The 27,812-nt window shown below is 44.5% G+C and overlaps 1 protein-coding gene and 1 pseudogene across 1 annotated transcript in view; one reads left to right on the forward strand and one right to left on the reverse strand.

The window, feature by feature from the left end:
• Positions 1-27,812, forward strand: part of PRKN (parkin RBR E3 ubiquitin protein ligase) — a 1,192,284-nt gene that overhangs the window by 709,851 nt on the left and 454,621 nt on the right. The window lies entirely within an intron of this gene.
• LOC142453201 (mitochondrial glutathione transporter SLC25A39 pseudogene) lies at positions 23,475-25,004 on the reverse strand (annotated as a pseudogene).

Consider the following 27,812-nt stretch of genomic DNA (forward strand, 5'->3'; position numbering starts at 1 on the left):
TTGTAATCAGTTCCCCCTTTCCAACCCACTCACCCTCCACTCTCCCAGCATCGTCCCTCACACCCTTGGTCCTGAAGGTATCATCCACCCTGGATTCCCTGTACCTCCAGCCCTCATATGTACCAGTGTACAGCCTCTGTCCTATCCAGGCCTGCAAGGTAGAATTCAGATCATGGTAGTTGGGGGGAGGAAGCATCCAGGATCTGGGGGAAAGCTGTGTTCTTCATTGGTACTACCTCGCACCCTAATTAACCCATCTCCTCTCCTAAACCCCTCTATGAGGGGATCTCCATTGGCCGACACTTGGGCCTTGGGTCTCCACTCTGCACTTCCCCCTTCATTTAATATGGTATATATATACATATACATATACACATATATACACTTATATACACACACTTATATCGTTGTTGTTTTTTTTTTTTGCATGATGCCTTTACCTGGTCCCTTGGCACCTCGTGATCGCACTGGCCGGTGTGCTTCTTCCATGTGGGCTTTTTTGCTTCTGAGCTAGATGGCCGCTTGTTCACCTTCAAGCCTTTAAGACCCCAGACACTATCTCTTTTGATAGCCGGGTACCATCAGCTTTCTTCACCACATTTGCTTATGCACCCATTTGTCTTCAGCGATCCTATCATGGAGGTGTGTAGTCAATGATATGATTTTTTGTTCTTTGATGCCTGGTAACTGATCCCTTTGGGACCACTCGATCACACAGGCTGGTGTGTTCTTCCATGTGGACTTTGTTGCTTCTGAGCTAGATGGCCGCTTGTTTATCTTCAAGCCTTTAAGACCCCAGTCACTATCTCTTTTGATAGCCGGGCACCATCAGCTTTCTTCACCACATTTACTTGTTCACCCGCTTTGGCTCCAGCCGTTGTGTCGGGAGAGTGAGCATCATAGAGTTCCAATTTAATAAAAGAAGGTATTCATGCATTGAGGGAGTGTTTGAGTAGAGGCCCAAGGTCCTTCCGCCCCCTTAATACTTGACCTATAAATATAGACACATAGATTTATTTCCCCATCCTCCTATATATATTTGCATGTACATGTCTTTGTCAAGACCTCCATGGATGCCCTTTGACTCCTAGCTCTTTCCTCCATCTCCCTTGACTTTCCTCCTGCCCTACTACCATGCTTCATCGCCACCTGGGCTAGAGTATACCTCTTCTCTAAGCAACCTTACCCTTGATCATTTCCCACCAGGCCTGCCACTCCCCCTTCTCTACCATTTTGGGTTCCATGTTTTTCCCTTGTCCCTGGGTTTGTTAACACCACTTCCTTACCCTCCCCCTACCCCCAACCCCAAGTCCCCCTGGAACTGTCGGTCCCGTTGTTTTTCCTCCAGATAGTTCATCCAGCCTGTCCTATTCAGACAGACCTGTGGAGTCACTAACATGCACGAAAACTAGACAGAGGAAAACAAAGCAACAGTATACAACCAGACAACAAAACAACAAAAACAAACCACTGACAAAGAACAGAACAAAACAGTTCACAAGAGAAAAGCTTGTAGTTAGTTCAGGGATCGTTTGCTGGCCCTTAGGAGCGTTTTCCAGTCCAGTCTGTTGGGGCACCACGCCCTGGCCCCAAAGGTCCCCAGGGAATGCTGAAAGAAATCATTCTTATTGTGGGATGTCCTCTCAGAGCCCCGTTGGTCCAACAGACCTCCGGAATGCAAAGTCTATAGATAAGAATGCCCTTGAGGCAATAAGAAACCTCAGGAGACTCAGTGGCTCCTAAGCAGTGAGCTTGGAGCAGAACCCTGCAGAATTGGATTCCTCAGCACCATCATATATGAAAGCACTTGCACTTCATTGTAGATTCTGTGTCTATGCTTGTAGGATCATATGCACTTTCTCCTGCCAATCATAACAGGTCTGTGTTAGAGGCAGGAAGTTTGGAGAAAGTGGGTGCGTGACTTGACACTTTTCACTGTGAAGGAGCTAGAGAAGTGGTGTGAGCCGAGGCAGCAGGAGCAAACGAACCACCGCCTCACAAGGACCAGGAGCCCCTGGGTCCCTTAGAGAGAGGCCACCCTCTCTACTCCATGCCCCCTGCGCTTCACTGAATTCCAGTTCTTTGTTGCTCAGAAAGATGACTTTGAACCAAGAATTACATATGTAATGATTTGAAAACCTGGATTTCAAGGGAGTCATCTCACAGATGCACTAGAGAACAAGCAAGATTAAAGCTTATGGGCAGTTATTTAAGGCACGGCCGTTGGTGTTTCTTCACCTGGAGCAACAGAGATAGAAGGAGAATCAGAATAGGAAGAGGAAATGGGATTGAACATGAACATCTGCCCCATTTGGTATGAGAACAGAGAAACTAGATGGTTCCCAGCTGCCGTTACTAAAGAAGGTAAATTCTTTAGAATCTACATAAATATATGTAATGATGCATAAATATATATATAGAATCGATAGCCCAATCATGGGTAAAGGGAGGGGTGTTTGTGGATCTAGACCATAAATTTCTGGCTCTCCTATACTGCAGACTTTCCAGGAGCCAAGGTTTTTGAATGAATCCCTGAAATGGTTGTTGTGAGAAAAAAATTTCCCCTGAAGCCTTAAAACCAAGCAAGATTTTCATTTACCTTCTAAAGAATTTCTGCCTTGAGCATTAGGATCTTTTAACATAACATCTACATGAGACCAAAGTGACAGTCACATGGAAATAGGAAGTAGGAACCTTGTGGGTCAGAAAGTTCACATTAATTGGCGAAGGAACAAGTCAAAAAAGGAGAGTGAGAACTGTGGAACAACTGAAAAATCTAATCAATGGCATAAGACTGTCGGTATAAATGGTTGATCTGGTGTAGGTTTTGCTGTATATATTCTCAGCAATAACAGAAAAAGCAAAATTAATGAAATTAGAAAGAAATAAGAACATTTGAAGTATCAGAAGTTTAAAGATCTCTTTGAGAGGTGGTCCTTTTTTTATTTTTGAAAATGGCAGAAAAGGTAAAAAATATATATAGGCTCAAGCATCCACAGTAAGCCTCACCAGAGGTTAAATGACTGAATTTTAAGTTATTTGAGAAGAGAAAGCTATTTCATTAATTGTCTTATCGTCCAGGGTTTTGTTGGTTACTCATCCATTTCAAGGCAAGCGTTTGATTAAAAACAAATCTTTCTGTTTGTTCAGATCCTTATTCTCAAACCACACAGCAAGAGGTGATTTCTTCATTCTTATAAGTCTCATGCTGGTGCAGTTAATACACCGGTGATTTTAATGGCCTCAACTTGAACTTGCACATGAACAATTGGGGTGGTGTTGTGCAGTAGGACCTTGGCCTTCGTCTGACTTATCATACTGGGCTTCACTATCATCTCCTTTTATGATATAGTCAACTTGGTCTTTGTATTTCTCCTGGTGCTGTCCATGCTATCATTTATGTTGCTGGGGAAAAAATGTATTTCCAATGAATAGGTAGTTTATCCAATTTCTATCATGTTGTTTCTGGAGTCTTCTCTATCACCAAAGAGCTATTGTCTGAGTACAAATCCTTAGTTGTTTGTTTGTTTGTTTCAACTTTTGCATTCGAATCGCTAGCAACTATCAATGTGTCTTGATGGCATGTTTGACCAATTTCCAGCTGCAGAGTGTGGTGAATAGCTTCAATTTCTACATCTTTGTCAAAGTTGTTGAAATTTTAATAACAATCACGTAAACAGATCTTCCTTGTGTGTGTATAAATATTGTATTTTCATAGCTCTATTTCACACCAAAGACAGTTGCTAACTGGGGAAACAGATGATCACTTGCTGATGTCCAAGTTCAAGTTGAAGAAAATTAAAACGAGTGCATGACAGTCCAAGTACAACCTTGAGTATATCACACCCGAATTTGGAGACCATCAGTAAATGGACCTGACACTGATCGCCGAGGGGTTGAGGGGTGGCACCAAGGAGATGAAGGAAAGAGAAGGTCATTTAAAAAACAGGAAATACGGGACCGGCCAGACTGGTTTTAAGAAGGGACTTGGAAACTTCGTCTTGAATGCAGAGTAGCTAAAGTTCACAGAAGGCACCCTAACTTCAAAGAACTGAAAAGAGTATTTCAAAGGGTTGCTTGAGTAGGCAAGTAAAATATTGTAATGAAATATTCACAGAGTTGATGTTAGAATGCCTAAAGAAAAAGAATGGCTTGACATTTCTTGACCAGAAAGAACTGAATAAACCAATCAAGCCTTTGTTGGGACATTGAACCGCTCCAGGGGGACCAAGAGAATGGCGCAGGAAATGTCACAGAAAATGGAAAGAGTACACACAGACACCACACCAAAAAGACCTGGTCAAGGTTCTCCCATCTCAAGAGATAGTGCATGGCCAAGAACCAATTATATTTAAGGACTATAGGTGGAGCAGAAAACCAGGCTCCCAGGAACTGACAAAACCAATGGAATGCTTCACCATGCTGGTGAAATACTGGAAACCCTCACTAGTTTTTGCAAGAAATTTGGGAGACGGCTGCCTGGCCAACAGACAGGGAGAGATTCCTATATGTGCCCATTCCAATGAAAGTTGACCCAGCAGAATAGGTAAAAATATTTTTGAAATAATAATTAATATTAAATATGCATAATGTTTAGCTGAAGATAATTTTTAAATGGTTCAGCAGGGCACTATCAGAAATTCAAGCTGGATTCAGAAGAGGATAAAAATGAAGGGAAACATTGCTGGCGTCCTAGATATCTTGGCTGAAACTTCATGGAGGGCTTTGAAAAGTTTGTGGAAGAATGGAATGATAAGAAATTGTAAGTTTTCCATGACTTTTCGAAAGCCCTTCATAAAGAAGACCAAATAGTTGTTCATTTGTGTTTTATTGATTACACAAAAATATTTTACTGTGTTGATGATTACAATATGTGGCTAGTATTATGGATTCTAGAACACTTAATTGTGCTCACGCAGGAGCTGTGTGTATAACAAGACCAAGGGACTACTGAAAGGCTTACTATCAGAAGGGGCATGCTTCAGAGTTGTGTTCTTTCACCATACTTATTTAGTCTGTAGACTCAGGAAATAGTCTGAGAAACAATACAATATTAAGAAAATCAAGGCATCAGGATTGGAGCAAGATTCATTAGCAACCTGTGATATGCGTTGTTTGCTCTAAGTGACGATATTTGAAGCACTTATGAAACTAAATTACTACATGCTTCAATATAGATTACACCTCCACATTAAGACAATGAAAAGTATCACAACTAATTCAATAAGCAACCTTTTGGTAAACAGAGAAAGCATCAAAGTTTTCAATGATTTCATTCTGCGCGGAACCACAATTGGCATCCATGCGAGCAAGAATCATGTCATTAAGTGATATTTTGCATAGGGAAAATCTGCTGCAAAAGACATCTTTGAAGTGTTAAATAGCAAAGCTGTCTCTTTGAAGACTAAAGTGCACTTAACCCATACATTTTAATTGCCTCATATGCATGTGAAAGCTGGACACTGAATAAAGAAGACGGACGCAGACCATGAACTGCCAGAAGAATCAAGAATTCTGCCTTGGCAAAAGGACAGCCCGAATACGTCTTAAGAGCAGCATGGCAAGACTTTGCCTCTTTTACATTGGACATGTTACAGGAAGGACACATCCCAGGAGGATGACAGTATGCTCGGTAAAGGAGAGTGTCATTTAAAAAGAGACAGACCATCCATGCGGTGTCATGCCACAATGGCTGTAACATAGCAGGAACCACGAGGATGGCTCCTGCTTTGTTCTGTTGTCCATAGTTTCCGTAGGAGTCGGACCCACATATACAGCACCCAAAACAACAACAGCAACTGTATTGTTTTAGGCTGGGTTGACTAGAGAAATAAATGCAGCGACACTCACATATGTATAAGAGAGAACGCTTTATATCAAGAAGTAATTATATATCTAGAAAACACTCCAACCTAGTGCAACTTAAGTCTATAAGTCCGACACCAGTTCCTAAGTCCATCTGTAGGCTCATGCAGTTACATGCAAAAGCCTCTCTTCAGACTCCTGCAAACCTACATGCAATGATGCAGAATAAAGGAATATCACAGGCTGGTAGATTCAGTCATGTGGCGCCAATGTTGGTGGAAGCATCACAAGCCCCCAGCAGCTCCCAGGGTGGCCAACATGCAGAAAGGCATGGTGGGTGGAGAGGGGGAGGTTCCCTGGGGCCTCCTGATGAGAAGGCTGCACCCCAGGGGAGCACCCTCAGGCTGTGGTCTGACTGAAGGGATGAATACCACCCCTCCACTTTTATAAATCTTTAAGTTGATGTGAAATTATGCAGCTACCACATTCACCTTGGAAGGGAAAAAATCAGAGCAGAATTTCATGTTGTGGAGTAGATCAATGGATCCTAGGTGAGAACGAGGGAGAAACTCAGTAGTGATCAGTGATGATGGCAAATTAACAGTAAATGAACTTCATAGGAAACAATTGTCTGCTACTTTATTTGTAATTTGAGCAAATGAACTGCCATTGACAATGGCAAATCAACTTAGGTGATTAGGATGTAGAACCCTAATTTCTATTGCAAATTTATTGTGTATTTTTAATGCAATGGCAGCATTGTAGTCTAAAACCAAGACCACATCATTATGCTCAACTTAACTCCAACTCGTAGCTGTCCTGTCTTACAATTAGAGCTGCCTCACAGTGTTTCCAAAGCTGTACTCTTTGGGACGCATCCTTCTCCCACAGGGAGGCCAGTAAGTTTGAACCACTGACCCTTTTGTTATGAAGTAAGTACTCTAACCACTGTGCCATTTGGGCTTCTTTCATCTTTTAATCGCACTTTTTCTTTTTTCTAAATACTGTCCTACCTGTGGCGATAAATTGCTTGGATTCTAAACAGAGATGTCCCTGAATTCTCCAAGAAAGTGGTATTGACAGTCACAACAATTGGAAAACCTCATTTCCTTAGATGGTGGGCATCACAGAAGACGCCGCTTGAAAAAGTGTACCCCCATTTTCCTGGTCTTGCAAGCAGTACCTTACATGCACTGCACTGAACTTAGCCCGGGAGAAAGATGGAGAAAGTTGTTGTTGTTCGGTGCCGTCAACTCAGTTCCAACTCCTAGTGACCCAATGTCAAACAAAGGAAGTGCTAGTCGGTCCCTTGCTGTCCTCACAATTATTCTCATGTCTGAGCCCGTCAAGGCAGCCATTGTGTCAACCCATCTTGTCAAAGGTCTTCCTCCTTTTTGATTCCCCGATAATGTACCAAACACGATGTCCTTAACCCAGACAACACTCGCTGCTGCATAGTCAAGGCTGACTCATAGTGACGCTCTGTGGGTTTCTGAGACCAACACTGCTTGTGGGAGAAGCCCAGTCATTCCCCCTCAAAGCTGCTGGTGGTTTAGTACTGCTGCCCATGAAGATCGCAGCCCAACGCCTAACCACTTTGTCCATGAAGTAAACGTGAGTTGTGAGTTCTCATTGGGCCAGGGCCATCTCATAATGACCTTGGGGCTCTTACAACACAGCATTGCCACCTTCTGGATCTTTGGTTAATTTGAGTCCCTTGTTGCACCCATCTCGTTAACCCATCTCCTGCGGGGTTTCCCTCCCTATTCCTGACCCTCTCCTTCAGCCAACAAGAGGCCTTTTATTGCGATTGGTATCTCCTGTTGATCTGTCCACAGGAAGCAAGATGAAGTACTGCCATCCTCACAGATAGATGAGTCTGGCTGGCAGAATCTCATGGCTTCTGCAGATTTGGGGATGGCTGAGCACATACTCAAACATCCAAGTTCCCTTCTAATAATAGCACTTACGCAGTGGCTACCTACATGTGGTCCTATGCTACCTCGACATTCCTATTCTCCAAGTGAAAATCACACTGACACATGTTGTGGGATTGATATGGCCGTAGCAGAGAGGGGCATATGGTGGGGTTCCTAAAATTTTGTGAGAAACTTCTATTTTCATTACATTTAACCAAGGGGTTTTTGAAGCTCACTTGTATTTCTTGCTGTTGGGGAGACCTCTTTCAAGCTAGCATTGTGCAGTGATTTCTGCTCTGAGCCTCTGTATAACGTATCTACCCCTACCATGGCCCAAGTTTAATTGATGCTGTCAGGAAGGCTACCAACCACATGTACTTGATGTGTCTGGGAGAGGAAGTTATGGGTTAAGATCTCTGCCAGATTCAATCTTTGTTTTGGCATTAGTTCAAAGTGTGTGCTGTGGCCATCTGTCTGGAATTGACTGGGTGGAACCAGCACACTCGGCCCATTTTTTGACAGGGGTGATCACCACTCTTCACGGGGGAAATGACAGCAAACAGAACATGGGGACAGGCGCCCACAAATAGAACTGTTAGGAACCATTACTTTTGCATTTGTGCAGTAATAGGATTTCTGCAAGGATGGGCAGAAATGTTTTATTTTTATAAAATTCATTATCGGTGGCCAGGTGGGTGTAAACATATTGCCTGTATTGGTGTGTTTACATCAGCTCAACCCAAACCGCAGTTATCAATGGAAGATCTATTTATGTGCTTCTGTTTTGTCAAGTCGCTAGGTCATTTCAAGATGGATTTCTTCCTTCTGAAAACATAGATATGTTTTTTCTGTATCTTTTTTTTAAGAAGTTGAAACTCGGTGGAGAAAAGGAAATTATGCTCCTATCAGCTGGCTTCAGACCACCATACATGAATTGTTGGCTTGTACAGATTAAACTCTTCAGTGACTGGACACTGTGTACATGAACGATGTATGTGGGTTTTAGGACAAACCTTCCAATAATATTCAGTCACAAAGACTGAAACATGCCTTCCAGATAACTATAAGTCATAAGATAACAAGGAGAACATTCATAGAAAACACGGTGGTCCCATATGTCCCCGGTCACCAGTTATAGGGCACCCTCAAAGCAAGAGATCTGAACCAACGTCCAACAACCTCCAATTCCATAACTCTGGAAGAGCAATCACCTGCTTCTTCTCACCCTTGGGTGGTATGTCTTTTCAGTGAGTTTCATTCATTGTCTTTATTTCTCACATGGAATGCCAGAACAGGACACCAGGCCATCCAGCACACTCATGTTTTGTTTTGGACCTGAGACTTGCTAACTGTAAGGAGAGCGTACTAGGGACTCGGTCAGGTGACCAAACATCTGCCTGTCAGTTGGTTGAGTTAGGTTTTAGTCCAATCTTCTTGAGAGTAAAGCACGAGGCAGGAATGAGTAAAGCCTGCGCTGCACTCTAGGTCTTCCGCCATCTTTTTCAAGCCTGGAGCTGAGCTCAGCCTCCTGGCTTAATTTTCATCCAGACACTAGACAGATTCAAAGAGCAAACAATAATCTAGGTAAGTGAGCATCCCGTAGAATAATTAACTAGTTGAGATCTTTAGGACAGCATTTGCACAATGAAACAACTGGAAAGGCAGTAAGGGGTAGGATAGAAAGAGGAATGGAAACCTGGAACCCCCAGGGGAAGAGGGCTGAGGAGGATACATTGTAGCGATTGTAATAAATGACTTGAAAGAAAATGTGTGTGGATTGTTGAATGGAAAGCTTTTTGCTCATTGAACCTTCCTGTAATTCACCATGGAAAGGAGAAAGGACTGGGGGAGAAGAGAGATTGAGGGTGTTTTGTTTGGGTCTTTTTGAGGGAGCAGGAAAGCCAGTGACTCCAGTTCACACCATGGAGTCGATTTTGACTCATAGCCACCCAATAGGAAAAGCCAAGCTGCCACTTTCCATTTCTCAGCCTTTAAAAATCTATACGAGAGTGGACAGCCTCATCTTTCTTCTTTAGAGCAGCTGGTGGGTTCGAACTGAGAACCTTGTGATTAGCAACTCACTCCATAACCCACTAGAAAATCAAGTTCTGGTCAGGAAGGCTGCTAAACAATGGATTGCATCACGTGTGATGCAGGGCTTCACAGGAGCCCTCCAGAGGCTCAGGTTGTTTCTTTAGCACAGGTGTTTCGCATGGCACACAGGTCACTTTGGACAATTCTGCAAGAAAAATTAAGTGGATCATCCCTCAAAAGGCAAGAGTGAAATGGCATTTATCTGTGCAAATCCCCACAGTCCACGGCTTAAGCAAGGATCTAGGTCACCTCCAGCAGCTTTAACAAGGACACCCCATCTCTGCAAAGGGGCTCATGGCCTGGAGTGGCTCAGGTGGAATATGGTTTTGCAAGTATGGGAGTGGGCAGGAGACCTGGTAAGGCAAGGTGGGTTCCTTTGTGGAAGTCTCACCATCCGGGAAGCAGACCCCGTGTCATTTCAAGTTCGTACTCCTCATGTGTAGCCACTGTCAGCGGAAGCTTGTGTGTGGCTCAGCTGCTGAACCCTTGTCTGTGGAACCTCCAGATCCAGGAGGGTTGGAAAGACCGGCCTGATGGTTTACTTACAGAGATAATCATGGGGATCATAACAGTTAGATCCACACCTGGCCGTGGGATGTGCAGGATGGGAAAGCATTTTGTTTCTTCAGACGCAGGATCACCATGAATCCAAGACCCCAGCTAACAGCAAACAAGACAAGCTGATAAGGGAACAGGTCATGCCTGCTCAGATACTGAAGGGTCTTAGGTTACTTGTTTTAGGGGCCCTCCATAAGAAAAGAAAAAGAATCGTGAGAAAGGGGTGGGACCAAGTAGCGTTTCCTTCTCTTGTGCATCGGCCTGCTCTGATGTCGAATCAACTACAAGGCACCGAACAACAAAACCAGCAGCCACCACCTTTATAAGAAGAATATAGTGTGGGAGGAATCAATAGGAATAAAATAAATCTCATCAAACTGCTGATTTTAAGCGTTGATAGATCCCATAAAAATCACACTTTCAGTAAAATTACATTTTCTTCACATTGTCTAACTGACGGGTAGTCTTCTGTCGTGTGTCCTTTGTTTTTCTCTTATATAATTTGGTGGCGTCCTCTTTTTGCTCCCTCATTCGGCAGTGATTTCTGTGGCAACATTTTTCTACTGGAAAAAATATACATAATTTAGTCTTCCCCTTGGCACGTTGGATTCAAATTTATCTTTATTGTGCATGGCTGTGAAAAGAAACCCCTTATTTCAAGACTCTTTACTAGATGTATTGAGAACAACGTAGACTTCGTTATAAATTCTTGCAAATCTCTGGTCATGTTTTCTCTCTTTGTAGCTGGTAAGATTACAGAAAGTTTTAAACGACTGCTTTTAAATATTCATCAAAGTGACAAAATTAATCAACTGAATTTTCCTTCCGTTTGTTCATCATTATGGGTTCAGTGTACCTCTGTCAGTGCCTGCCTGTCATATCAAATAAATAAAGCATCAACACTTTCTCAGTGTGTCCCTTTGCTTACCCCTGTCTATTAATTGAATTATCAAACAAAGAAAGGTGATGGTACTCAGTGCACCACCCACTTGCCACACAGAAAGCTCTCCATTTCCCTGTTTCCCTCCTGGATTCCTGCTTTACTGATTACCTTGAATCTCATGCTGATTAATTTTGGTTCCGAAGTGTGTTCTTAGTTGAATGGAAGAAAGTCGATTTAATATGGAATCACATAAAAACTCCTCATTCTCCTACCAAGACCATTTTGAAGAAAGGAAGAGGAAGGGAAACAACAGCTCTCGTTGGATCCTTAGTGATCTACCAAATCATGGCCCCAGGATCCCACATTCCCATATGGTTGCTTCAGCATTTTCATGGAATAATACCATTACTTTTTAATTCCATTTTCCATGAACCTGTTGAAACCTCCTCAACTATAGGCATGACACACACACATGCACACACACACATGCACACATTTTGTTGCTGTTCAGTCTGTTCTGATCAGAGGATCATAGCAACTCCATGTGTTAAGCATAGAACTGTATTTCATCAGGTTTGCAAGACTGTAATACACACACAGTTTTCTTGGCATATAATTGATATATCATATAATTTAATTGTTCAAGCATGTCAAGAAGAGTTATAGAATCAGCCCCATAATCAGTTTCAGAACTTTCTTCGTTCTCGTACTCATCATCATTAGCACCCCATGTCCCTCTGACCTCTTCTTCCATACCCCCAAAGAGTCATTAATCCAGACTGTCTCTATAGATTTATCTGTCCTGGATTTCATACACAGAAAAGCATTAAATAACAAACAAACAACTAATAAGAATAACATGAAAGAAGACAGGTACAAACCTCAGTGGAAAAGAAAGAAAATATTTTTAAAAACTAAAATAAATGTAAATGGATCCTAAGGAAGATCAATGATTGGTGCTAAAGTGTCACCTCGCTGTATCAGCAACAATCCACTTTCCAATGCATGCTCAGTGTTGGCAGGGCTGTCCCCATCCCTGGTCCTTGGTCAGAGGGACTCACAAGGGGCTTAATCCAAAGATATTTCCCCTGCACCTTTTTCCTTTTTAATTTAATCTGCTTTAAATTGGGTATAAAGGGAGATCAAATGATAAGACATTCCATTTTGGCCTCACTGCATGGTGAACGTTCCCAAGCTCGCTGTTCCATAAAAGAGCAAGGCTGTAACTTTTAGGAACTAGATTGCCAAGCCTCTCTTTCAAGGAACCTCTGGGTGGCTTCCAAGCGGCAGCATTTTCAATGCTGATCAAATGCATAGCCATCTGTGATACCTAGGTTCCCTTGGGAGGTGTGTGTGTGTGTGTGTGTGTGTGTGTGTTTACCTTTTTCTTTTAAGTAAAAGATTAAAACCTCAAGCCAAGATGTATGATCTCTGCCTCCATCTTGAAGGGAGAACTGATTTGTGTGAGCTCAGGAACTGACTCTCACTGCCTGGCATTCTGGGTTGCCTTTGAGGACCTGGGCAAGAGCCCTGGAGCCCCTGATGATGGTTTTATACACTGGTCAGGGTCCGTGAAGGGTTTAAGAAAGCAAACACACGGAACCCCACTGCACTTTCTGTTTCCTTCTAACTGTACTGTGGAAGAGTAGCCACATGGGAAACATCTCGTTTTGTCCTTTATTCCGTTTTTGGTGTTCCTTTATCATTGAAATCTAATTGGCATCCAAGAGAATGCACAAATGGAAAATACCCATTTCTGGCTGCAGAAATAAATTGAGGCTGAAATCCAGCTCACACCCTGCTCACTTAAATTATCCTCAATGCCACCGAGTCCATTCTGACTCATAACGACCCTGTAGGATGGGAAAGAACTGCCCCTGTGGGCAATCTACTTGGTGGACTGGAATCTCCTCGATGCTGGTGTCCTTATTCTTCTGAGCATGCCTCACTGATTGATCCCTCTGTGATGCCCGCTTCAGAGTTATTACGCCCCTTCAGGATCCTGAGAGGTTGTGGCCTATCTGATTCTCCAGAGATAAGCTTGCAACATCTAGTTTGTTCTTTGTGTCTGTGAGAAAGGGCTTAAAGGGAATGGAAAGTAGCACACTATTAATTTGTTCACACGACAATGAATGTAATAAGATCAGAAAACACTATAGCCAGCCTTGCTTATTTCCATCCAAGATTGGCCGTGAATGCCTCCTTCCACATTGTCTCTCAGAGAGTGAAAACCGAGCACCCACAGCAGACCCCGCCTCCTGTCCGAGTCTCAGCGTAGACTCATGAAAAGGATCTTCTTCTATTTAGATTTATTTCTGCCACCTCCATCCGTCTTACCACATGGCAGCTGCCTGCCTGACACCGTCTGCATTGGGGTTTGGACGGGCAAGGCAGTCAGCAGAGACAGCTCCAGATGCTTCGGTTATGAGATGGTTTACCGACGGTGTACTGGGTGGGGCCACAGAAGTCAGCACTGAGCCCCAGAGACCTCAGTTCCCATTCCATTCCCCACATGAAAAGCAGAGGAGGAGGCCCTTTCCTGAGGCCCCGTGGGTGGTGGAGGAGGAGAGGCTGCCTTGCTCTGTAAGAATACACTAGCTTCATCAAGAGATAGATCATTTACAACCAGGAAACCAGGGAGGATGCTGGCCCAGTCCTGGAGGTTCAAGTTCTGGGATCACAGAGCAAGCCTGGGAAGACAGAGACTTGTTAGAACGGGGTGATAAGGGAGTCTGGTCGAGGCAAAGAGAAGGTATCTAGCCTGTCGCCACGTAGACCAAGCGCACTTATACCTTTTGTTGTTGGGTAGTGCCACTGGGTCAGTTCCGGCTCAGAGACCCTATGCACAAGAGACCAAAAATGGCACCATCCCCACAACTGGGCCTCCACCCAAACCCAATGTTGCTTTCACCGCACAAGTCCCTCTCCTTGGGGGCCTTCCTCTTTTTCTGCCCCTTTGCCAAGCATGATGTCCTTCTCTAGGGGCTGCTCGTTCCCGACACCATGACCAAAGTCTGTAAGATGAAGTCAATCTGGCTGAGCATCTTCCAAGACAGATCTGTTGGGCCTTTTGGCGGTCCCTTCCATTTCGTCCTTGCCAACTCACGGTGGCCTTTACAGAGTTTCCCAGACTGCCTCTCTATGGGAACCGACAGCCTCATCTGTTCCCAGTGGGATGGCTGGTGGGGTTTGATCTGCTGATCTTGTGAACAGACCAATGTGCATTCCACAGTGTCGCTGGGCTCCTGTTCCTGTGATTGATGTTCACAACTTACAAACATAACAGCCAGCCTCTTTCTTTCTCTTAAACGTATGTAAGCGAAATTGAAAAGGAGGGAAAAACAAACAAACAAACAAACTGCCCCTATCATAAGCACCCTCATGTGCCAGTGATGTGCTAGCAGTGGTCCTCAGAGGGCGGGCATCACTGCCTTCCTACCCTCTGCAGATCTGCAGAACCTTCCCACCTGAAGGATGAGGAAGCTGACGTGCAGAGAGTGGGCGAAGGGATGTTGTAGCCTGCGTGGCTACCCACAGCAGACTGACTAGTCTCTATCCACTCTGTGCCCCTTTCTCTTATGATCTCCACACCGTCTATACGCCAACAAACAGACTCACTGCCATGGAATCAGTGCTGACTCACAGTGACCCTACAGGACAGGGTAGACCCACCCCTGTGGGTTTCTGAGACTGTCACTCTTTATGGGATCCGGGCGGCTCATCTCTCTCCCACGAGCTGCTGGTGGTCAGGAAGCTTCGGTCCGCACCCAACCAGTAAGCACTACATATCATCTCCTCTAGGGCGTAAAAATACAGCATGAAATTATTTCCCCACAACGGAGCTACAGTTGATTTTTTTACGTGTACATTATTCATAGGTAAAGCTCATTTAGGCCGTTAATTGTCTCTTTCCTCACACAGCCTGCCGTCCGCTTCAGTCCACCTGCCACAGGGATTTAGCCTTCTGAAAACCAGCCCTGGCTCCTCTTCCTGCCTGGGCCCCATGTAGCTTCGTGTTGTTGTCAGATTGAGTTCTAATTCTGTAGCCATATTTAGTTACTATAAATAACCCTGCTCAGAATATTCTGTGAACATCTTTGGGTGGGAATTCACTTCCATTGCTCTTTCATAATATTTAGGGTTGGAAAAAGTCACAGATGTTAAAACCCTATGTATCAGTTCCACTCTGCACACAGTGGTGACTTTGAACCCTTAACATTGCAGTTACAGCCCAACACCTAAGCCACTACGCATGCACACACACACACACACACGTGCACACACATGCACAAACATATGATCAATAGTTTCCTAAGAATGACAACGTGTTCCATAGTAGACTAGAGACAGACTCACTGGTTTGGATTAACAACTGAAGTATTGGAAGCAAGTTTACTATGCCAAAGTTTGGAATCCCGTTGGTACCATTTCCTAGTCAGCACAAATCATTCTATGTCTGGTTATATATTATGTCTGGTTATATATTATGTCTGGTTATATATTATGTCTGGTTATATATTGAATGTCTGTGGAGCCCTGGTGCCTGTTGAGCTGCTAACTGCCACGGAGGGTGTTCGAACCCCCAGGTACTCTGAGGGAGAAGGATGGGGCTTGCCAGATGTAGAGCCTCTGAGCCCGAAAGAGACGGCTCTGCCCTGTCCTTCCTGGTTGCTTTCAGTCAGGATGGACTCAGTGGGCGTGAGTGAGTGGATGATTCTGCTGTTTATACATTTCCCACATCTTTTCACTCTTCTCACAGGAAATACTGTATATACTCGATTATAAGCCAACCTGAATATCAGCCGAAGCACCTAATTTTACCACAGAAACTGCATTAAAAATGTGCTGAAAAACTCGGTTTATACACATGACTATATGTAAAACCAGTATAGGATAATTATGTTTTTAAAGCCTGATAAAAATCATTATTTTAAAAAGATGTTTATATTAGATAGGCAGGATAGCCATCCCAAGGAGACAGTGACAGGACGGATGGTTCCAGGGGGTTCATGGGAGAAGAGGGGGCAGTGGGAGGGGAGCCATGAGCCAATAACATCAGGGGCAGGGAAACAACAAAGGATCTGAAATTGACAGTGAGGAGATGGGGAGGGTGTAGCGCTCCTGGTTGTTTTTGATCAATTTAAATGTATCTGAGAAGAGTTATTGAGAAGCTAACGATGCGCAAACATGATAGAGGGGTAAGAGGAAAGAAATAAATAAAGAAAAGAAAAAGGATAAGGAAGTAAAAATTATATAGGTGTGAGTATAGATATGTTCATATGTAATTATATAAAGATAGGTGTATTTGTCTACATATATATGTAAATATCATAAGGAAGCAAGTGGACTTTGGGCTGCTACTTAAATCTTACCTTAGTACAAGAACAGTTTGTTCTAACATTAATCAACCTTCCTGACACAATCACTGAAGACAAATGGGTACATAAGCAAATGTGGTAAAGAAAGCCGATGGTGCCTGGCTATTAAAAGATATAGCATCTGCGGTCTTAAAAGCTTGAAGGTAAACAAGCAGCCATCTAGCAGAGAAACAACAAAGCCCACATGGAAGAAGCACATCAGCCTGTGTGATGATGAGGTGTGAATGGGAATAGGTATCAGAAGTCCAAAAATAAGTAATCAAATTGAGGTGAAGGAGCATAGACAAAGTTGAGACCCCAAACCCACCTGCCAGATAATTGGACAGTCCCTCACAGAAGGGCCACATGGAAGGGGTGATATATTTGGGGTGTAATATAGCACTGATCAATCACCTAACTATCCTCTAGTTCTTTAATATTTCCTCCCTTCACTATCGTGGCCTTACGTTTACTTCACTAATCGTGTTAGATCCGCATATGTTCATTTGTACAATTACGATAGTTCAATGCCTGGAGTCCAGTATAGTTAATCCCTGGAATAATGGGAGTAACAATTCCCTGAGAGAGCAGGAAGAGGGGTGGGGCGGGAGGGACGAGGAATTGATAACAATGATGGCAAACCCCACTGCAGGGAAACGCATAACAGAATTGTAGGTGACCCAATACATTGGAAGGAGTAATATGGTAGTAATTATAATAAAATACATTAAGGGTTCATGGGGGTGGTAGGATGGGGAAGGGAGGAGATAAAAGGGAACTGATACCAAAGAGTTCAAGCAGAAAGGAAATGTTTTGAAAATGATGGTGGAAGCAATTGTGCAACTCTGCTTGATCTAATTGAATCATGGATTGTTATAATATCTGTAAGACTGGTGTCAGGCATATGGGTTAATGTTGGACTGTGAGCTTGGGCAGCACTGGGTTGGGATGTTTTCCTGATGTGCACTTACCCTTTATATAAAACTCTCTCTTAGATATGAGTTTCTGTGGATTTGTTTCTCTGAAGTACCCAGACTAACACACTCAAGTATGTCAGCTGACCCATTAATGTCCTTCACAAAATACAATTACGTTAATATTTTTAAGTTTAGATGTACTAAAACCGCAATATGTATTTATTTAAACAATGAAATCATTAGGTGTGTATAAAAAAGGAAGCAACTGTTCTCCTTGGTTTACCAATTAGCCTATTCCTTTTAGCAAACCCATGGCAAAAGTTAGGTGTACCTTCCTTAGTGCTTCAGAGGTGCATACATTAAATAAGTTGTCCTGGAAAATCTGAGAAATCACAACACCAAAAGGATGTAGCCGGCCCAGTTCTTGTTAGCTGCTGCTGGGTTGGGTCCAGCTCATAGTGACACCAGGTAAAACCGAAGGAAGCACCGCGCATCCTCACAATTGTTACTGTCTAAGCCCGTTGCTGTAGGCACTGTGGCGAGGCTCTTACTCTGATTCGGCGCCCCTCTACGTTATCAAGCATGACGTCTTTCTCCATGCACCGATCGTTCCTGATAAGGTGCCAGCACATGTGAGACAGCGTCTAGTCATCCTCTCTCCCAAGAAGCATTCTGACCATACTTCTTCCAAGAGAGCTCTGTTTGTTTTCTGGAAGTCAATGATACCTTCAATATTCTCTGCCAGCACCATGGTTCACATGCATTGATTCTTTTCGGTCTTCCTTCAGGTCCAGCTAAAAATCAAGACCAATCTCCATGTGTTCTCACAGGAGGGATTTCAGAGATCTCGTGAAAAAAGGTTATTGTCTTTTCATTCCAGTGTTTATGGCCTCTTTGAAAACCTGTCATATGTATGAGCATATGTGTGTATATGATTTATGGACATCGTATATATACAAATGCTTATCTGTATTTATTTTTTATGTTAATTTTTTCTTAAATTTGAGTTCATTCTGACTTGTGGTACCTGCCTCTGTAGGGAGTGGAACTGCATTGTCAGGTTTTCAAAGCTGGGAATTTCTGTAAGCAAATCCCCAGGCCTATTTTCCAAGGTATCTCTGAGTAGATCCCACTGCCGACCGTTCCGCTTGCAACTGAGCACATGACCGACCATTTGTGCCCCAGGGACCCCTGTACATGTGTCTGCTTACTGCACGCTGCCTTTGCCTTGGTTCCATCATGGTGACCCTGTGCACAGGAGAAGGACGCACGGTCTGGTCCTCAAGATCCTCGAAATCTGTGATGGTTGCGCTCCCAGTCGCCCCCACGGTGTCAACCCACCTTGTGGAGGATCTCCCTCTGTTGCTGAGCCTCTGAATTTAAATCATAATGTGGGCAAGGAATGTTGGTTATACCATAGACTGCCATGAAAATGGACAAGTCTGTCTTAGAAGAAATGTCACCATAATGCTCCTTAGAAGTAAAGATGGGGGACATCGTCTCACGTATTTGAACATATTATTGGGAGGCACCCGTCTTGGAGAAGGAATTTAACATATGCATATACTTTGGGTCTTCCAAAAATTCATGTGGATTTACATTGGCTTTTAATTGCATTTCTCTCTCTCTCTCTCTCTCTCTCTCTCTCTCTCTCTCTCTCTCTCTGTGTGTGTGTGTGTGTACCATCTCCCACCTAAACACATTTTTCTAACATTTATTGTATAACCATTGTGTATATTCTCATTGAGTGAACTCTGCTGGCTTGGTAACTTAAGGATTTGCATTGCCTTAAAATATATATTTAGTCTCATTTTCTCAATGTGTCCCTTCATTAATTAAACATAAGCTTCACAAAATTTTACTAAGAGAAAGATGAAATAGTTATTAGTACCCTTTAATTCTGCCGAGGCCTGCAGTATTTTTTAAAACTTTAAAATAGCATGTATCAAGCAAATCAAACTAATGAAGACAATCTGCTTGGAAATCTATAACTCTCATCCTCATTAGGTGTAGACGGCACTTACCCTGGAAACCTAGGAGGATTTTTACAGACTACACTCAGAAGATTCCTTATAATTAGTGGAAATATCAAGGGTTATCAATGGATGTTATATGATTTCTCTTCATGGTTTAATATCATCATTTCTCCAACTATAATTTGATCTCCTGAAAGAAGAAACTAGCTTTTCTATTGAGCTGCCTCCCACCCCAGCCCTACCTCAACCCCATACACATTGCTACGCCTAGTCCACTCTCAGTGAACCAGGGATCTGACCTTCAGACAAATGTTTAGTGGCTAATTTTGTGTTATGTCATGGGTTGGAGCCTGTTGCTTTCCAGAATAAGGGTAAGTGTGATGATCACATCCTTAAGTTTCCACCTCAAAAAATGCCCCCTCCCCTCGTACCACCATGGTTAGTTAGAGACCACGGCCACGTTGCTATGAACCAGGGGGCATTCTGAGGAAATGCAGAACGCCTGCACGATCGTGTAACTGCTAAACTATAGTGTTACAAAATGACACATTTCCATCATTTCACACTTGGCAAATTACATCATTCCATCACTGCCAAACTACTGAGAATCAAAACTCACTCAAGTTGACGCATAGCTATAACTGGTACAGCCAGCATCCCTCCTGCTTTACACCTCGGCACACTACCTGGTGTACGTTGTTAATACACAAAATGGTCCGAGAGTCGATAGTTCACCACGGGCTTTGATGTGCAGTGTGAATAACAAGATAGCTCAGAAGTATAAGTCTTTCAGAAATGATTTTGTGATCTTCTTGACTCTATAATATCATGGGTATGAACTTTCTCCAGGTTAACGGGGAAGAAGTTTGAATGCTAATTGGACGAATTTTATTTACAACCAAGAAACCACACCCTGCCTGGAGGCCAGTTTGACTTTGGGGGATGCAAAAGTAGGGCTGCTTGGAATGAAAAGAACATGTGCTGCCCCGGTCCCATGTCAGGAGAGAAGACAGTGCCAAGCATGAAAAGAACATGTGCTGCCCCGGTCCCATATCAGGAGAGAAGACAGTGCCAAGCATGAAAAGAACATGTGCTGCCCCGGTCCCATGTCAGGAGAGAAGACAGTGCCAAGCATGAAAAGAACATGTGCTGCCCCGGTCCCATGTCAGGAGAGAAGACAGTGCCAAGCATGAAAAGAACATGTGCTGCCCCGGTCCCATGTCAGGAGAGAAGACAGTGCCAAGCTTCCCCGTCCCTCTTTGAACTCACAAAGCAATGTGCAATGATTCAGAATGCAGGACCATCAGCTGCCGCTGGGTGAAAAGTCTTGTGGATCCAATGGTGGTGGAAACATCACAGGGTTGGCGTAGGTCTCTGTGCGGCTCTCAGTCATGAAGACAAAGGCAGAGAGAGAGGGGAGGTCCCCAGGACTCTCCTCATGAGAAGGTCATGCCCACAAGGAAGAACCATCAGGCTGTGACATCATCGCTATTGGAAACACCATGATGTATCACAGGCGGAAGGAATCATAAAGCAAGATGGAAGAAGGTGTTCCTGCATGGCACAGGTTGCTTGACTCTCAACTACGATGCTCTCAGTCAACGATGCTTCAATGCTTCTAATTCACCCAGAGGTATCCTGGAGAAAGACCTGGTCTGTGATGTCTGAACATGGAACGCCCATGGAGCAAAATCCTGCTCTGTGGCAGACGGAGTCACCAGGAGTCAGACTCACCTAATTGGCAGCTGGTTTTGTCATTGTTGCTTTGGGCATTTTAGTGTGTTTGCAAAGTGGAACACAAGGAGTTGGCAGCGCCAAGCGGAGGATGGGGAAGGGAGGCATTTATTGACTCTGGGAAGATGTTTTTAACATCCCAGCTGTGCATGGAGGCACAGTGTGTCTTCCGTAGCCCAGGCAGGAAATTCATGATTGCATGCAGACGCCTCACGCTGGGAAATGGCTCCAATTTATATCTCTTGGTAGCAGGAGGTAAGAGGCAAAGTGTCTGAATGGGGACTGGGATCACTCTGCCTCTCATGGCCATTGTCTGATGGATGCCAGGCCTGTCTGTCACTCTTGACAAGTCATTTAACCCCTATTAATAGACTTACTCTCTTATCTGTTAACCCTCGGGTACCATGAAGACCTGTTGACACAGGTGGAAAATCTCAGGCTTTTACGGGTGAGTCATGGACTTGGCCCCCATGCTGGGAAAGAGCCAAGAGGCAGCTTGGGAAAAAGACAATCTGGGAATTTCTGATTTTGCCTGGTTTCCAAATGCTGGAAGATGATTCAAACCACACAACACGCTCTTCCTCTTGTGTCACAGAACTTAAAAACCCACGTGGTGCTGAGTGGCCTAACGGCTACGCATTTTGTAGCAAATCCTGAGATCGGCAGTTAGAAACCACCTGCCACTCCAAGGGAGAAGATGAGGCTTTCTACTTCTATAAAGAGTTAATAGTCTCAAAACCCACAGGGGCAATTTTGCCCTGCACTACATGGTCTCTGAGTCAGAATCAATGGCAGGGAGTTTCGTTTTGCATATGGTGATACCGGAGTAAGCTCTCAACTCAGACAAATGAAGCTGCAAAAAAATGCAGGAAGATGAAACAAACATAACCCAGACCCACTGCCATCAGGTAGATTCACACTCACAGAGCCGAACGGTTTCCAAGGCTGTAAATCTATAAGGGAGCAGACAGCTCCTGCTGGATAGCTGGTTGCTTTGAAGCACCAATCTTGTGATTAGGAGTCCAAGACTTACCCAGCAGGGCCCCTGCACTCCGCCAAGAGGTGGTGGAATAAGGCAACGGGCAGTTTTCTCTGTACCGCCCACTTTCTTCCCTGAGCCTATTCAACACTCCTGAATTTCCTCCCGTCTTTTTTGGTCACTCCGCTCTGTCCAATGGCAGGCCAGGATAGGGCAAAAGCTCCCACCGCGAGGCAGCCGGGACACGTTTGCTTATGGCAGAGGCCTGCTCTGTCCTGTAGAACTACACCCTGCCTGGCCTGCACCTTCCCACAGTTGCTCTTATATGTGAGCCCATTGTTGCAGCCACCGTGTCAGTCAGTTCACCACATCAACGGCCTTCCTCTTTTTTTTTTGGCAGCTTTTTCACTTCACGGAGCATGATGTCCTCCAGGGACTGGTCTTTCCTACTCTGCATTTCCCTGCATTATGCCCTAAGCATCTCCAGCTCAAGGGAGTGAGGTTATACCTCTCCTGTAACGCCCAGTGTAGAGTCTTGTTCCTCCTGACTCCTCTTCCCCTCTGTCTGTGCCAACTAATGCTGCCAACATCCTGTGAGTCACGACTCCTTTGGGGGTCAAACGACCCTTTCATAAAGGTTACCTTAAACGCATATTTCCGATAGTCATATGAACCAAGACACCACTCCTCTATCCGTCTCCTGGCATTTCCACCCATATGCAGATACTCCCACATACGACTACCCAGCATGATTACATCATTGCGCCAGCTCCATCACATACACCCCCTACAAATACAGGTGTAGGTGACAGGGCTGGCGCCATAATGTACTTATGCGGGCCTGTCACACATGTGTAGAGAGCAGCTACTGTGTAGAGAGCAGCTACTGTGTTGAAAGCAGCAGTATTGGGGGTAAAATGACACTTCATGGATTATAATTACTGGGTAAATGTAAAATCATCAACTACGGATATATATATAATGGGAACTTAATCTGGATGCTGATCTGTCTTTTTATGTTCAGCTGTGAGATGAATACTGCCCCCTTGTGATAGTAACAGGTATGTAAAGAAAACAACACAGAGAATGTAAATCATGAGGAAACTTTAATGAACTTTATTGACTGAACTATGCCGTGTATCATCTTTTGTATTATTAAAGCTATTGTTTATATATTATTTTCATTAGCAAACCATCCCATGACAATGGATCATATAGAGAAGAACATTAAGAAAGGAAAATATACTGATGATTTTTTTTTATCATCTTCAGATGTAAGGAATTAATAGAGGTAGGGGAGACTGAGGCAGGCCCAGTTACAGCAAACATACAGGGGCAGGGAGGTGGGGATAAGGTAGCAAATTTGGTCTTGAACTTGGGGGGGTAAGAAAGTGAGGATCCTTGAGTCTGGGGTGTGGGGTACAGCAGGAAGAAGGCCCGGTCTGAGGAGGGCCTGAGGATGGTCCGGTGGGGGGAAGCCACAGGGCCTGCCCCTCGGTGCTGAGGAAAAGGCACTTGGCTCAGTCTCCTTCAGCCCACAGCCCACCCGAGGAGATGGGAGTCCCTGAGCCCCTTTCAAGGGCCTGGCAGCCGCTGCTGATTGAGCTTCTGGAAGAAGCTTTTGCCGAACTCGTAAGTGCTGATCATAATGGCACAGGAAGGGGCGGCCTTGATGATCCGGGGCAGGAAGCCTGCAAAGAGCCCTTTGGTGCCCGACTCGGCCTGGATCCTCCGCAGCAGCACCCAGGTGGAGTCAACCCGTGGTGGCCTCACTCTCAGAGCCTCCACTGTGCCCAGCGCGACTTGGCGCTGAGTCTTCACCACATCGAAGGGCAGAGTCAGGATGGCTGCCACCGTCCCTGAGATTCCGCCAGCCACAAAGCTGATGCCCACGGATGGCTGGTCCTTTGGCCTGGGCCCACTCAGCCAGCTCTTCACCAGCTCGTAGTTGAACCAATACAGGGCTGAGAAGGGCACATCCCGCAGGGCAGTGGGCCCCCAGCCCAGCCACAGGAAACGCCAGCCGCCCCTAGCCACTGCAGCCTGCACAGAGGCGCCCAGCTCCCGATAGGACACGTGCTGAGCCTGTAACTTTGTCCTCACCAGCTCCAAGGGGCTGACCACAGTCACAGTGCCCAAGCGGGCCAGGGTGCCAGCCACCATGGGGGCATAGAGGTCAGAGGTCAAGGCTCGGTCACACAGGAAGGTCTTGAGTTGGTCATACGAGGTGAAGTAGATGGCAGTGGCAGGCACAGTCATCATCAGAGTGGCTGGGAGGCCACTCCACAGGGTCCTGGCGCCCTCGTGCCGCACAATCTTCACAAAGGCATCCGTGGTGCCGGTGAACCGGGTGGGGTCATGAAACCAGGTGGTGCAGCGCGCGCTGTGTGGGCACAGGTAGAGGGGCTCCAGGACACCGTTGCAGTGCAGGAGGCACTTCCCTGTGGGTTGGAGAGAGGAGGGCAATTTGGTGTAGGAGACGCTCCAGAGTCTAGAGGGCGGCTTCAGTTCGGTGGCCACCGAGGGGCGCTGGGACTGCAGACGCACCTTCACCACGTCCAGGGGCGTCATGAAGAGAGAGGTGACCACTGCTCCAGCGCCCGAGGCCACCATTTGTTGGAGGGGGCTAATGCCCCCCGGGTCCTGGTCAGCCATCTTGCGGTCTCAATCCTGACTCTAGGCCGGTGCTCGCGCGGCGCGGCGCCGGGAACCGGGCGGGCCCTTAGGGGCTCCGCTGCCGGAGCACGGTCCGCGGGCGTCCGCCCCGCTCAGAGGCCTCCGCTTGCTTCATACTGATGATTTTTACACTATGTTTTTACTTCAATAATTACAGCAGGAATTGAGAAACCACAATGTGTTATTTGTTGTGAAGTTCTATCGGCTGAATCTATGAAACCGAACAAACGAAAATGCCATTTTGATAGTAAGCATCCACGCTTTGCCAGCAAGGATACCAACTATTTTAGATGCAAAGCTGATGGACTCAAGAAAGCCAGACTTGGCACTGGTGGCAAGTACCACAAACAAAACATAGCAGCCATTGAAACTTCATATTTGGTGGCACTCAGAATTACCAGAGCTATGAAACCTCACACCATTGCTGAGGATTTACTCTTGCCAGTGGCCAAAGACATTGTTCAAGTTATGATCAGAGACGAATTTGTTATGAAAATGAGTGCAATTTCCTTATCTAATGACAATGTCCACAGAAGAATAGATGACATGTCTGCTGGTATTATTGATCAGGTAATTCAGGAAATTAAATCTGTTCCACTGCCAATATTTAGCATCCAGTTTGATGAATCTACAAATGTTGCAAACTGTTCAGAGTTACTGGTTTGTGTGAGGAATATTAATGATGGCGACTTTTAAGATGAGTTTCTTTTTTTGCAAACGCCTTGAAACGACAACTGCTGCAAACACTATTTGACACAGTTGGTTCATTTCTGAAAGGGCATAAGATCTCTTGGGAAAAGGTTTGTGGTGTTTGCACAGATGGTGCTCCAGCCATACTAGGATGTCGATCTGGATTTCAACGTGTGGTATTGAATGAGTCACCAAAAGTCATCGGAATTCAGTGTATGATTTATCGACAAATATTAGCAATGAAGACACTGCCACAAGAGTTACAGGACGTAATGAAAAGCGTCATAAGTTCTGTCAATTGTGTAAAGGCGAGCACTTTAAACGGTTGACTCTTTTTGCAACTGTGCAATGAATTGGATGCGCCAAATAATGCTCTGCTATTTCATACTGAAGTGAGATGGTTGCCGAGAGGAAAAGTTTTAAAACATGTTTTTGAGCTTCGTGATGAACTCAAACGTTTTTAAATCAGAACGCAAGACTGCAGTTCAAAGCACTTTTCAGCAATAAAAGTGAACTGCAGAAAACAGCTTACTTGGTTGACATCTTTGCCATCTTAAATGAGTTAATTGATCACTGCAAGGACCAAATGCAACATGCCTCAATTTGTCTGAAAATATCTGATAATTCCAAATGAAATTTCAGCTTAGGCAAAAAAAAAAAAAGTTGAATGAAAATAGGATTTATATGTTGCCTGCCTTATCAGCTTTCTTTGAGGAACATGACACTGAACCAGACAAAAGGATTACGATAATAATCTCTGTGAAGGAACACTTGCACATGCTTGCAGATGAAATTTCATTGTACTTTCCAAATCTTTCTGACACCCCATTTGCACTTGCCAGAAACCCATTCACAGTCAAAGTTGAAGATTTTCCTGAGACAACACAAGAGAAGGAACTTATTAACAGTGATGCAGTGAGAACTGATTTCTCTACAATGCAGTTACAAAATTCTGGATCAAGTGTTTGCAGTCATATCCTGTTCTGTCTGAGACTGTGTTGCGCCTTCTTCTTCCATTTCCAACAGCATATCTTTGTGAAACAGGGTTTTCCAGCTTGTTGGTTATCAAGTCTAAATACAGAAGTAGACTTGTGGAAGATGACCTTCATAGTGCTCTTGCAAAGACGGCCCCGAGAATTTCTGATCCGGAGAGAAAGAAGTTATCTAACCTCCATACTAACGTTGACTTTTTACAAATACTGCTGCAAAATGTAGCAACGTAGTTGACTGTTGTTATATTAAGACTATTGCCATGCTTCAAGACAAAATTTCATTTACTTGTCATTAGAAATAAATAATTCACAATATATAATTACATATTGTTTTTGAAATTAATCACTATGCTTTATGTTCAATTTGTAGCAATGAAAATATATCCTGCATATCAGATACTTACATTATGATTCATAACAGTAGCAAAATTACAATTATGAAGTAGCAACAAAAATAATTTTATGCTTGGGGTCACCACAAGACTAGGAACTATTTTAAAGGGTCACGCTTTGCGGCATTAGGAAGGTTGAGAACCACTGTCCTAGGAGGTCAGGGCAGCATAGTGTGCTGATGCAGAGCAGAGTGTTCTGTAAATGACTTCCATGCTGCCTTCTGCTCTGTCCTATGAACTCTGTGGCCCTGAGACCCCCCTGTGGATCTCTAACTTCCCATTTCCACCCCTGTCCCTTTGTTCTTTGGTATTCCATTGTTGGTGTTGTTTAGGTGATGGGCAGTGGTGGACAACAGCTAAGTCCTTCAACCATCAGAAAGAACGCCTTGGGCTCTGCATGCATGGGCCCCAGCATTGGACAGAGTATTTGTAGCGAGAAATCACAGAGCGGGCTATTCCTCTTGGGGCCCATAAATAGAGTGGATTAAAGTAAATTGTGCAGAGCAAGCACTTCACAGGGATATTGGCACACCAGAAGTACTCAGACAATGACTACGTGGGGAAGCCAGACACAATGGTTGAATCCCTGCTCTGCTTCTGCCTAATTAATCTCTGACTCACATCAACTCAGCTTCCTCAATATCTCTGATGCTGCCTGGTGCTTCCTGTCTCTAATATCAGCCTCCCATCAGAAGCTATAAGATCCTGTCCTCTCCCCACATCAGCTTCTCTGAACTTACTCCACCCTGGCCACATGGGCAGGTTCTGCCTGCTTCATCACATCATAGGGGGCGTGGTGTATGCCTGCCCTTTTTCTATAGCCAAAACCAGGCCCAGTAC

The sequence above is a fragment of the Tenrec ecaudatus genome, chromosome 7, assembly GCF_050624435.1.
Source record: "Tenrec ecaudatus isolate mTenEca1 chromosome 7, mTenEca1.hap1, whole genome shotgun sequence".
Taxonomy (NCBI): Eukaryota; Metazoa; Chordata; class Mammalia; order Afrosoricida; family Tenrecidae; genus Tenrec; species Tenrec ecaudatus.